This window comes from Corvus moneduloides, chromosome 24, assembly GCF_009650955.1.
Source record: "Corvus moneduloides isolate bCorMon1 chromosome 24, bCorMon1.pri, whole genome shotgun sequence".
NCBI classification, from domain to species: Eukaryota; Metazoa; Chordata; class Aves; order Passeriformes; family Corvidae; genus Corvus; species Corvus moneduloides.
In genome coordinates, this window is record NC_045499.1 from 2,404,064 (window position 1) to 2,417,781 (window position 13,718).

Sequence of the window (13,718 nt, forward strand, 5' to 3'; positions counted from 1 at the left end):
GGAAGCAGCTGTGGCTCCGGGGGCTGGGTGCCAGCCAGGGACAAACCACCAGCCAGCCTGGATCCGTCCTCACGTCAGCGGGCCGGGCTGCGGTGTACCCGGATCTGTCACCTAATTGCTGGGGACCAGCGTCTCTTCGTCTCTTCGTCATTTTGGGGATGGCTGGGGACGTTTAACCCCTTGGGGGCTGGGAAACTGTGCTGGATCGGCCTCCCTGGGCCAGAGCAGCGGCATGGCAGGACACAGGTGTCACACACGGCACGACACGGGTGTCACAGACGGCACGACACGGGTGTTACACATGGCATGACACGGGTATTACACACGGCACGACACAGGTGTCACAGCATGACACAGGTGTCACACACGGCACGACACGGGTGTCACACATGGCATGACACGAGTATTACACACGGCACGACACGGGTGTCACACACGGCATGACACAGGTGTCACAGCATGACACGGGTGTCACACATGGCACAACACGGGTGTCACACACCGCACGACATGAGTATTACGCACGGCACAACACGGGTGTCACACATGGCACGACACAAGGCACAGCCCCAGGGCTGTACCTCTCAGGGGTGCCCAAATCCCCAAGTCCTGCCCTCCACGGGGTGTGTTGGTGGTGACAGTGACGAGCCAATGTCCCAGCTGCCAGGCTCAGACGTTGTTTTGGGGTGACACAGGAAAGGACAGAGGGATGCTTGGTGACACCTCGCTGTCATTCTGCTTGGTCTGTCCCTGGTCCATGGTCACCCTGGCATGGTCACCATGCCACAATCCCCTGATGGTCCCTGTCACCCTGCTGGTCCCCAACACCCTCCTGGTCCCTGTCACCATGTTGGGTCGTTGTCACCCTACTGGCTCCTGTCACCCTGTTGCTCCCCATTTCCGTACTGGGTCCACATCGAGCTTTTGGGTCATCATCACCTGACCAGTCCCCATCACCCTGCTGGTCCCATGTCGCTCTACCGGGCCCCATCACCCTGCCAGCCTCCATCGTCCTGCTGGTCCCTGTCACCCTGCTGGGTCCCCAACACTCTGCTGGTCCCATGTCACCTTGATGGTCCCTTTGTGGTGGGTGTCACTGGGTGTTGCATCTCCTCCTCCATTCCTGAAGGTCCCGTTTCAGCGCTGCCACCAAACCCCTCACTTCCCTGGGAATATCCTTGGAGTCACCCCAAGAGAATCCCTTGGGGTCTCAGCCCTGAGCCTGGTGGCCATGGGGCATCCTGGCCCACATCGCTCTGGCTTATCCTGGTTTTCCCAGTGTGCTGCTGATCCCATTTCTTCGGAGGAATGGGACAAAATCCATGTCCCCAACCCCCCCGGTGACATCCTCAGAGGCTTATTTTTTTTCCCCTCTCCCATTTCCAAAGGGTGATGGAGGTGGTGAGTGGGTGACACCTGGGGGACTCTGGCAGTGACGTGCCCGTGTCTGGCTCAGCCAGGGGTGTCCATGGCTGGGGGCTCCTGGCTGGAGCCCTGTGACCTTCACACCATCAGTTCTTTGCTTTGAGGAGGTTGAAATGGAAATGTTTTCGATTTCAGTGAGGGAGATGCACGTGCTGCAGAGCATTGGGGACCCATCACTTGGGTGATCTTGAGCCGTGATCCCAGGCCAGGGACAGGACAGCAGCTGTGTGGCCACAAAAAGAACTTGTTTCCCCCCACAGCCCCGTGGCTTTGGCCACAAACCTGCAACAACCATCATATTTTTAGAGTGAAGAGGGAAAAACCAACGTGCTCATGGCCACTCCTGTGTGAGGGACCCATCCTGTTTGCTTCCCACAATCCCGGCAACACAGCCGGGGATTTCCGAGGGTAGTGGGGGCTGAAAGGATGGTGGCAGCGCACAGATTTAATTAGAGGTGATGAGGGCATGCAAATGAGCAGGTTAAAGCCTGCTCGGGGGTGGCCAAGCTCCTGAGAATCCCCAGAGGATTTGGAGGTGTTTCCCACATTTCCCACGCTCTGGGTGCCGGGGGAAGGCTGGATGCTGGGGTAAGCACTGTCTGGGAGTCGTGGCTGGGTGGGAGGGCACGGAGGGAGGACAGGGAGGTCACACCTCCATGGTTATCCCATGCTCCTCTCCAGCCTGGGGAATGGGTCCTTGATGTTCTGGGAAGCCTGAACCCCTCAGGGATCCAAGTGAGCCCAGGGAAAGCTGGAAATGGGCTTATTCTCCTCCAGTTTTGGCATTTGGGATGAATTCCCTCATGGAAGAGCTGGCGTCTTCTTTACCCCTCCATCCTGCTTCCCACCTCTTCCCTCCTCCTCATCGCTTCCATGTGCAGGGATGAACCTAATCCAAAAGATTCCTGACGTGCTCTGCCAGAGCAGCACCTCTCTAGTAGGGGGATCTGGCCCTCGGAATGTTCCTCCACCCCTAAATCCCCAAAATTTAGGGATGAGCAGAGCTCAGCCCCAAATCCCCCATCCTAGGATCTGAGCAACCCAGTGGGGTCTTGGAATGGCAGCAAAAGATGCTCAGCAAAGCCCAGGAATCCCAACTCTTCCCTGGAAGAAAGCGAGGAGAGCTTCCTGGCTGGATGGAGCACCTGGAGCTGGTCAGAGACCCAAACCCATCACAACCCAGGGAAGCACCCAGGGACAGTGAGCTTGGGGTCGTGATGGGGATGAGAATGGGATTAAGGGTGCAGCTGGTGGTTTTTCCAGGGAAAACACTTCCACCGCTTCTTTCCGGGGAGGAGGGTGAAGGCAGGCGGTGGCCCAGCCGCATGACACTGAGCTGGTCGGGCTCTGGAGGCTGCAGCCAGGAGGGCGATGCCGGGGTGGGGTGGAATGGGTGGGAATTCCTGTGGGAATGTGCTGCTGAGCCAACACTCCTGGAGACACCCACTCGTGGGTGATGGGACTGGGTCGGGAGCCCCCGCGGGGTCCCTGGGGAGGGGCGTGGCTGCGGAACGTGACACCCAGCACGGGTCAGGGGTGTTGCGCTCGATGGAGAAGCTCTGGAGGAAGTTGTGAAAGGGGGAGCAGATGCCGTCAGTGGGGTGTGGGGTGGGGAGAGCCCACGGCAGGAGCTTCCCAGGGAGCCGGGTGGGAGGTTCCTCCTTCCATTTCATCGTAATTGCCTGTGGGTCCTTCCTCCCACAGAGCTCCCAAGAGGGCGTTTGGAGCTGTTTGGAGCAGGGTTAGGAGCACTTCGATGTGTTTGAAGCAAAATTCCAACTCCTGCCATCAGGTGCCATCTCCCACACTTGCCCATGGACACCCCATGGAAGTCACAGGACAGGAGTCCGGGTGTTCCAGGCCCCCCAGCATTGCTTCCAACATGATCCAGGCTTACTGGGACACAAACAGCTGGTTTTTCCCCCAAAAGCAACTGTTTCCTGCCAGAAAACACAATTCCTTTGATAAATATTAGGAATGGAAAGCGTTTGACCTTCCCTGTTGTTTGGCTCCTGTGGGAAGCTGAGCAGGAGTAGGAACTCATCCCGTTCCACCTAGTGCAGCTTCTGATGGACACCAGGAGGGTTTTGTCCCCTTGGATGGTGTGAATATCCAGGACCATTTTCTGCCCAGCAACGGGTTGATCAGGTCCTAAAATTGGTCCAAAATGTGAATTTTTGAAGAAGAGTATCCAACCTCTGGAGTCATGGACACTCGCTCTGGCTTTGTCCCTGGTTTGCCAGCCCCAGGCAGCATCTCCAGCCTGAATCCAACCCAAATCCTGCGACTTTTCATCCTGGTGTGGGAGATGCTGGATGTCTGTGCCACCAACAGATGTGGTAAAGGCAAAGGAAGAGCAAACCTAGGTGATCCACGGATGGTTTGAGAAATAACTCATCCCTGGAAGTGCCCATTAGGAGCCAGAGGAATCTGCATCCCTGGGGGGATTTGTCACCAAGGCATCCCCCAGTCCTTGGCTCAGTCTCAAAGTGGCTTTTAAGGGACAGGGAAGAAGGAAGGCCGAGGTCCATGGAGCTGGGATGTGGCTGATGCCTCCTGAGAGACCCCTCTCAGAGAGACTCCGGGCCTTAAAAAGGGAATTTCTGGATCTAGATGCTGAAATTGAGGAAGAGAAGAGAAGAGAAGAGAAGAGAAGAAAAAAGAAAAAAAAAATAAAACAAAAGAAAAGAAAAGAAAAGAAAAGAAAAGAAAAGAGAGATGAAATACATGAAACGAAAAAAGAAATAAATAAATTGAAATAAATAAAATAAATAAACATAATTAAATTAAATTTAATAGTTAAAATAAAATAAAATAAATGAAATGAAATAAAATAAAATAAAATAAAATGCCACCTGTTTCTACCTTCCTGGGTGGTGGAACCACAAGGAGCCAGATCCATGGGGCAGAGGGAGAGGACATCCCTGCTCCATGGCATCCTGGACCCCATCCCCTATGGATGCCGCACACGGCCCCGTCCCTGCTGTCACCCTTAGAGCTGTTTTGTTCTGTTTTGTTATTTTGCTGATTTTTTTCCCCTCTTTTGTTTTTAATTCTCCAGCAGCATCCCATTGCTCCAGGGAGGACCGGGATCCACCCGGCTCCGGCATTGGAAAACCGCAGCTCCCGGCGTGCCCAGGACCCAGCAGCACCCACAGGGAACACGCACCGAGGGAAAAGGCTTCGGGATTTGGTGGATTTGAGCCGGAGCCCGGCTGGCCAGAGGGGCGAGGGCTCTGCCCCGGGAAGAACCGGCTCAATTCCAGACTGAGTAAGCGGCTGCTCCTGCCAAAATCCAGCGCCGGCGGCCGTGGTGGGAATTTTGGGGCTGCAAAGAGCGTCACTGGAGGTGCCGCACGGCCCCCGAGCCGTCGCCCCCCCGGGCCGGGAGGTGTTTGAATGAATCCCTTAATTAGGAAGCTGGAAGAGGCGCTGCCCAGATGTTGGCTCGGCATCCAGCGGTGGAGGCGGCCGCGGGGTCACTCAGCAGAGCCCCTCCGGGACGGTGGGATTTGCGGTCGCGGTGAGGATGAGGAGCAGCGCCGGGCAGTGTGTCTGGCCAAGCCATGCTGGCTGATCCCAAATCCCTGCCGGGACCACCCGCCCGGGGCGTTTCTGGGGCACGGAAGGGTCCGCTGGCATTGCACTGAGCGGGAACGCTGAGCAGGCGCCCCGGGATGGACACGGAGGGGTTAAATCTCGCTGGATCCCGGGAAGAGCCGGCGCCTTTCCAGCCTGAATAAACCCAGCACCCTGCCAAAATCCTGCTCCAGGACCCAAACTCCTGGATTATCAACCGTAATCCAGGCAGGGTATTCCTCTGGAGGAGCGACCCTCCGTGCCTGATGCACGGCCTGCAGGGAATGCATCCCACTGAGCCCCGAAACCCCTCAGGAGCTGTCCTGGGACACCACCCGGCTCTCGGGGTTCCTACTCTGGCTCCAGCCTCTGCAGCTCCATCCAGCAGCTCCGGCATCTATTTGTTTACAAGCGGGGTGGGAGTTTTGCTTTTGCTTCCCTTTATTTTTAAACTTATTTATCTTTATTTTGGATTTCTGACTCATCCCCACCCGTTGCCGGGAGGAAACCGGAATCAAAAAAGCCTCAGATATCGTTTGTATCAGCTGAATAAAATCCTCCCCCAGAGAGGAAAGTCCAGCAACAGCTCCAGGACCCAGAGCTGCTTCTCCTTCCCCTGGTCTCATTCCCACAGAGGAGGAAAACTCAATTTTTCCTCTTTTTCTCCAAACCACAGCTGGTTTCAGGCTCTGCAAGCACAGAGCCAGGCCTGGAGCTCACAGAATGGGGGGGCAGAGAGGTGCTGGGTGCCCCCCAGCCCCTGCACGCCCTGCCTGCCTTCGGGGTACCCAGCCCCCGTTCCCATGGGATGCTCCGTGGGCATGCAGCACTCATGGAGCTGCCAAAACAGGGGGGGTGCCAAGGAAGGGGAGGGTGTCCTGAGAGGTGCCACACGATTGGGCTGCCCTATTAATAAGGGTGCCCAGAGATGGGGGTGCCTCCTTGATGAGGGTGCCCTGGAGATGAGGGTACCCCATTAATAAGGGTGCCTTGAAGGCCAGGGTACCCCAGAAGTGAAGGTCCCCAATTAACAGTGCTGTCCCATTGATGAGGGTGCCCTGTTAACGAGGGTGTCATGGAGGTGGGATGCCCCTAGAGACAAGGGTGCCCCTTTAATGGGGGTGCCTTGAAGGTGAAGCCACCCCAAAGATGAGGTGCCTTACTGGTGTGGATGCCCCATTAATGAGGAAGCCCTGAGATTGGGGTGTCCCATTAATGAGGGTGCCCCATTAACGAAGGTGCTTTGAGATCGCAGTACCCAGTGCTGCTCCTCCCTGGGGTGGTTCCAGGGGTCTCCCCTCGTGGTGGGGGCAGGAGGCCAGAATGTCCCGAGACCCCTGGCAGGTCCCATATCCCTCCTTTAGCCAAACATTCCCATCCCAGCTGGAATGTGTGAAGATCGGGAGAAAACAACCCAAAAGCAGCATCCTGGGGCTGCAAGGGTGGGCAGTGACTCTGGCACATGAAGCATCCCCCTGGTCACCTCCAAATCCAGCCCTTTCCAGGGGAGGGCCAAATTCATCCCCCTGAATCTGCTTTTCCCTTTCCAAGGGAGAAGTGCTTTGGAGATGCCCAGCTGCGTCCTGCCTGGCCACCCTGGGATCCCAGGGAGCTGAGAGCATCCAGCTGCCAAGTGTCAGTCCTGATTCCAGGGAGGATGAAGTGGCCCCCCTGGCTCAGCAGAAAGGTTTTGGAGGCATGAAGGGAGGCTGTTGGGTTCTTATCCCAATCCTAATCCTAATCCCAATCCTAATCCATCTCTCTATTGCAATGAGCTCGTGTCCTGCTTGTTCCCTGCACGTGGAGGACCCCTCAGCTCATTTTCACACTCCTGGGTATGGATTAAATTTATTCTTTTTTGAATCTGTATCCTGGGGGTGATCCTGCTGCCGATGGCTCCTGCTTTCCTGGGATTTGCCTTGTTTTTCCTCACGCCAAAGTGAAGGTGCTGCTTTGGGATCAGGTGCCCTGCAGTGACACAGAGGGGCTGCCAGGGAAGGGCTGATGTGAAGCCAAACCACCCTGGGATGTCCCGGCCGGGAGAGCTGGCACTGGGCACGAGGAACTGGTAGCTCTGAGTGGTTTGGGATTTTCCCAGGAAGTGGATCCCAGCTCATATCCTGCTTTTCCACAGCGTTTCCAGCTGCTTGGGATAACCAAGGGGTCCCTGCTCCAAATCCCATCCTGGTCTCTGCTGTAGCCAGGTGGAAGTTTTGCAGCCTGGGGTTGGAGGTGGGATCCAGCCCTGGGGCTGGAGGTGGGATCCAGCCCTAGACTTGGAGCTCGCTGCATCCCTGGGGTGGGCTCCAGTCCAGGCCTGTGCCCTTCTTAATATTTTCATTATTTTGAATTCACATTTCCCTTCCTGCATCCTGCTGGCTCCAGCCCTGGGGAGGGATGGGGATCCAGCCAACGGCTCTGACCCCTGGGGACATCACCCAGGGCTGGGAGAAGGAGGATGTGACCCATGTGGAAACCACAGGTGGTTTCGATGTGTTTATGAGCCTGGGCACAACTTCCTCAGCCCGGGTTTCCCACCAAGGGCCCAAGTTCTCCACAGGCACCCAGGACGTGCAATGGGTGGGGGGTGCAGCACCCATGGGTGACAACCCCTGCCATGACAGGGGTGTCTGTGCTGCTGGGACAAGGCAGAGGGGGATTTGGGGAGGTGGATTGCAGCTCTTTGTGCCCATCCCTGCATCCTGGGATGTGTGTGGGCTGGGAGGCTGGGCTGTCACCCCGGAGTGATGCTCTCGCGGAAAGGGTGAGTGGTGCTGGCCACGGGTCACACTCTCACCCCCAGGAAAAGCTCGGGCAAAAGTTATTCTTGAAAAAACGTAGTTTCCTCTTTTCCTTCCTCGTCGTAGGCACGTGGTGGTGAGGTCATGGAGCACTGGGCTCGCCGCAGGACATGCCTCCGGCTCGGCGTAATCCCGTCCCCAGGGCCACAGCCGGTTCTGGCCAGTGCGGTGGGGGGGGGGGGGAGTTTCGGGGCCTCCACTGCCCCTCCAGCCCCACTTTCCTCCCAGTCAAGCCACCACATCCTGAGCCAGCCCTCGGGCTGCTGCCTTTGCTCCCGCCGGCTTTCCCAGCGCGGTTCCAGTATCCCAGAGGCGAGTGCGGCTTCACATCGAAAATCAGCCCCAGATGTGGCGGAGCAGCTGCTGCTGGAGCGCCATGAGCAGGGATGGGCAGGGCTTGGGGACACGGGGACAGCAGGAGGAACCTGTTGGGTGGCCGGGGCCTGAGAGTCAGTAGTTCCTGGGGGTTTTGTCCCACCTGTCAGGTGACAGTGTCCTCTCTGCAGCCGGGTGCTCCCCAGGAAGGGGTGATAGGAACACCCAGGGGCTCCCCAGTCCTTGGGGAGAGGCTGTGGAGCAGCCTCAGAGGACATGGGGCAATTCTCGCTGCTGAGCCCCATGCTGGGGCTGCTTCTGGGAAGCAGGATCCCTTGCTGACAGGAGCCAGGTCCCCATTGCTGTGCCACCACCCTCCATCAGGAGCAGAGCTGTCCCTGGGGAGTGGCACAGCCCAGCCAGGGGGACATCAGGAGTTTTAACAGCCCACGATTGCTTGGGGACTTCTCAGGATATGGCGGCCGAGGTCCCTGGCTGAGTGTGGGGCTGCTGGCCCTGCCTGGGGCTCCGGGGCGGGAACCACACGCTAATCAAAAGAGGATGGAAAACTTGTGGTTCCTTGGAAATGCTGCACAGCTACGAGCAGCCCACAGCAGCTTCCAGATGCGGCAGCAGCAGCCATGGGATGAAATTCTGATGGATTATTCTTAATTCCAAGCGCTGAAGCGGGGGTGGCGGCAGCAGACTGACTCTGCAGCACTGCTGAGCGGGGCAGCGCTGCGGAGCCCCTTCCCCGTGGTTTGGGATGCCATGGCTCTGCCTCACGCTCTCCTCATTGAGATGGGACTCGTCTGGCTCATCTCAGGCCCTAAATTTGACCCTTTCCAAGATCCCTGGTTCATTACATTCCTATGGGTGTGAGGAATTGTGCTGGGAGCTGCTGACTCTCCAGGGCTTGGATGCACTCCGCACCCTGGCCCCAGTCCTGCATCCCGGCCCCAATCCTGCATCCTCGCCCCCAAGCACATGGAAGATGCCCCATACTCAGGGTCAGGGGTCCCTTGAGCATCTCCCACTCTCCGGGGCCACAAGAGCCCAGGCAGGTTTTTTATCATGTTTTTGTTCTCTCCAGCCTCTCTGGGCACAATTTCCACCCCCCTGTTGGGGTGGCGTGTTGCTCTGAGGATTCCGAGGGGCCTGAGGAGCCGTTTTGCCGGCGATCCCGGGGGCTGCCGGGCGGGATGATGGGTGGAGGCGCAGCAGCACACGCCAAGATGCATCAGCCTGTGTTTTTCTGGTGGTGGCTGAAGGTTGTTTGTGCTGTCCCGGGGATGATCCAATGCTCTTGGCGTAGGTGCACGAGCGGCCTCCGGGCACATGCACAGGATGGGCCAGGAACAGGGCGATCCTGGTTATCCCGAAACATCTCCTGCTCTAAACATGACTGCAGCCCCCCAAAACTGCTGTGGGACCCTATTTCTGACCAGTTCTGCATGAGCAAAACTTCCCAGCAATCCTCAGACCACCTCCTTGCATCCACAGCACCAATGCTGCCCAGAGCTGGATGGGGCTCTTGGTGCCTGGATGAGCAGGGAAGCAGCTCACCTGCTGGAAGGACTGTTAGTTTCCTTGGAGAAAGCAGCAAGTACATCAACATTTGAGTGTCCAATCCCATAGGAGCAGCTGGAGGCATTTCACCCCATCCCTGCAAGCTGCTCAGCTCTGTTCTGGCACGGGATGGAATTGTGATGAGTGGGGGGAAGAGGATGGGGAATGTCCCCTGGGAGTGAAGATGAGGCCACTGAGATGGAGATGGAAGCTCCTCGTCCAGCTGTGAGGGAGATGGGAAAGGCCGGATTTAGCATCGGCGCTGGCCGGGAGCGTGGGAGCGGCGGGAGCGGGACGTGGTTGGTGGATTTTCACCGGGAGGTGCCGGCACGGTTGTGTCCGTGCTACATCCTGATGTGTCCCTTCTCATGATGGCAAGACCTGGGCTGCCTTGGAGCAGGGGGTTGGAGTTGATGTTTGTCTCCCATTTATTTGGCTTTCCAGAGCCGAAAAGATGCTTTTGGTAAACCTGAGTGGATTCCAGACCCTCACCAAGTGCAGCGTTTCGCTGGAGAAGTGCAAGGCCCCCAAACTCCTCTTCACCCCCTTATCACCACCCCTACCCCACTAGCCTTTGCAAATTCAAAATCTCCTATTTTCAGCCCAAAATGAACCACTCAGCCCCAGCCAGGGCTGCCGGCATAGCTGAGGGGGCAGGGTGTGTTTCCTGTGGCACTGGCAGCTCCATCTCGTCAAAAGCCAGCCTGAACTTCATCCCTGTGTTGGGAAAGGGATGGATCCAGGCATGGAGCCACCTGCGGCTCCCCTACGAGTTCCATTCCTCCAAAAACCAACCTTAACTTCATCCCTCCCATGGGAAAGGGATGAATCCAGGTGCAGAGCCACAACCAGCTTCCTCAGAACCCCCATCCCTCTGCAAACCTGCCTGAACTTCAGTCCTGCCATGGGAAAGGGCTGGATTCAGGTGAGCCACTGACAGCTCCCACGGCCAAGGCTTATCAGGGATAAACCACTCCTGGCATCCCCTGACATGCCAGCGCATCCCATCTCCAGGTAGGGCTCCAGCTCTCCTAAGGCCGTCCTGGAGCTGTTGGCAGGAGGGAGGAGGCAGCTTCACGGTGCTAAAATCACTGCTGCTAATGAAAAACAGGCTCCGAGCAGCCAAACAGCTGATCCATGGCCTGGAGCTGAGCAATGCCTCGAATTCCTGGCAGGAGCTACTTCCTTTTGGGAGGCGAGGGCTCCTTCCCCAGCAGCAAGGCAGTGCTGTCCCCTCCTGTCCCCATTAGCCCCCAGCTGCCCCTCGGGGATCAGGGAACGAAATGATGGAGGTTACACACCGCTGGGGGTCTGTCCAGTCCTCTGTCTGTCTGCCCATCTTTGTCCCCCTCCATCTGCAGTGAGGAATATGATGGGCATAAGCCCCACCGTGCCCTGTGAGAACACTCCTTGTCCCCCAGGTGTCCTTTGGCTGACAAGGATGTCCCTTAGGGCCGGGGGTCCTCCAGATTTCAAGGATGGGCACAAGCAGGGAAAGGAGCTCAGCAGCTCCTGGGGCCGGGTCCTGCTGTCGGGTGTGGAGCAAGATAAGGCCGTGACTCAGCCTCAGCCCTCAGCCCTGCTTCCCCTCCTTCCCAGCAAAGCCCCGCTGGCACCTGGGGACCGCGGGGTGCAGCCGGGGCTGGGCCCCACGTCTGGGTGTCCGCGGCGGAGATCGCGGCCAGTGGCTGATGTAAACAGCTCCGCTGCCGATAAACAACCGGCCCCGGCGGGAGCACAAACAGCTCCTCTGTTCTGGCTCTGGACTCTCCCTGTGACGCCCCGGCAGCAGCTCCATGGCTCAGGCTCGGTGGCTCCAAACACCCACTCCAGCCCCATATTGGCGGGTGGTACAGGGCTGTCACCCCATTAGCCTGCAGCCGGACATGTGTGGGGATCACATTCCCAATTTGGGGTGGCGAGAGTGGGATTTAGTCCCTCAGACCTGTGCTGAGGTCAGGGACAGTGCTGCCTCCGTCCATCACACGGTCCGAGGGTTGTGGCATCCCAGTAAGGGTTTGGCACGTTTGGGTGTCACCTTGTTCCTGGCTGTGGTGACAGACAGGAACCCCCCGGGTGGGTTCCCACAGCACGGCGCTGAGGCCTGGCTGCCCTGGAGCATTCCCAAGCTGTTCCCAAGCTGTCCCCACTTGTGCCCAGCTGCTCCCAGAGCTGGCCCTGGACCCTCCCCCATGGGTCAGGACCCTCTTGGCTCCAGCCGGGCTGAGCTGGGGGTGCCAGGGCTGCATCCACACTGCACTGTGCCGTGAGCTCCGGGTGGTGCCAAGTGGGGAACGGGGCACACTGGGCGCTTGTTCAGGGTGTACTGGGGATGCTGGGGAGTCCCCTGGAGCACATGGACATGCCACAGGGTGGGCATCATGCTGTTGCCACCCTGAAACTGCTGCTGGTGGCACCTTCTGCCCCATCGCCCGCACCTCCCCCAGAGTCTGTGGGTGCCCGTGGGCAGCTGCCTGGGAAGGCTTTTGGCTCTGGCTCTGGCTGCATTCCTCGGTGGAGGGAGGAGTGGAGCTGGAGCCTGACATGACTCAGCCACAGCCACGAGGGCTGGGGACATGCCGGTGACCCATGTGGGGCTATCACCCGTCTGTGGTCCCCCCTCACCACCTGGCACCACCCCTGGCATGGGCACCCCTTCCCAATTGCAGGGCTGGGCTTTATCTGTGCCCAAGGACCCCCGAGCACGTGCCAGGGGGTGGTGGGAGGTCTCCCGAGAGCCTCTGTGGTTGAGGACAGCTGGACCCCGGGTTATGATAACTCTGGAAAGGGACTTTCTCCGCAGGCGCCAGACACAGCCTGACCCTGCGGTTCCCTCGCTCCCGGCCTGGCCGAATTCCCTGTGCCTGGATCTGGCCAGTGCTCTGCTCCCGTGGGTGCTGACCCCGTGGCGAGGGGGCTGCTGCTGGGGGAGCCCTGTGATGGCCCCCCTGATCGGGGCTGGGTGGGATGTCCCAGAGCATCCCAGCGTGGGGCAGGCAGCAGGAGAGGCATGGAGGGGAGGAAGAGGGGGGTTTGCTGTGGGATGAAGGCTCCAGCCTCATCAGGACATCCTGAGTCCCCCCCCCGACAGCGGGCTGGGGGGAAGTGCCTTCCAACCCACATTCCTCCACTCCTGAAGGAACCGGCTCGGGACCTTCCCACGGGGATTTCCAGCCTGGGCACTCATCGCTCCAGCTCGGATCATGCTGGGGGGGGTCCTGGCTCAGCTGCAGCACCCAGGAGACTGTGGGAGAGCATCCTGGCCCTACGGTGAATCACCGGGAAGGAACTGATTAAGACCTTGCAACACTTTCCTGCTGGAAATAACTTTCTCCAGAGAGGCAGCCCCAGGCTGGTCTCAGGATGCAGCTGGGGGGATTGGATATGCTACAGGCTTTATCCCTGCTTTGGGACTTGCTGGCTGGAAAAAGCCTCCCAAAATGAGGGATTGGTTGTGATGTGCTCCTGCTCCCACGGGGGATGGGAAGAGAGGGAATCGCTGTAGCAGGAGAATTGAGGTCCGGGGATGCTCTAACCTGGCGGAGATGTGGCTGCGTGGGGATGGTGCCGGTGTCTGCTCCAGGCCCTTTGGATCCGGGAACATCCTGCACTGCCTCGCCTTCAGCCCTGCATCCCTCTGGCTGGGGCCAGCAGAGATGGGGATCCCCGGGATGCCCCATGGACTCATCCCACATTTCCCCCTTGGCTGACCGTGGCTGTGGGGGGTGAGGGGTGACTCCTGCACAGCACCAGCGTGGTGACAGTGCCATTGGTCCCAGTTTGCAACTGGGGGAGGGACAACCACCCTAAATTTTGCCTCCCCCAATTTTTCCAGCTGTGGTGTGGGCACGGAGCTGCTGCCACCTCTGCCACCCGCCACCAGCCCCACTTCTGCCCCGTGACTCAGGGATTTCGGCAGGTTTGGGAAGGGAGGAGGGGCAAAAGCCACTTCCCTGCCAAAAAAAAAGAGGCGGATGCTGCTCTCGCCCTCTGTCACGCATGAGGCGGATTAATATTAACCCATCCCTC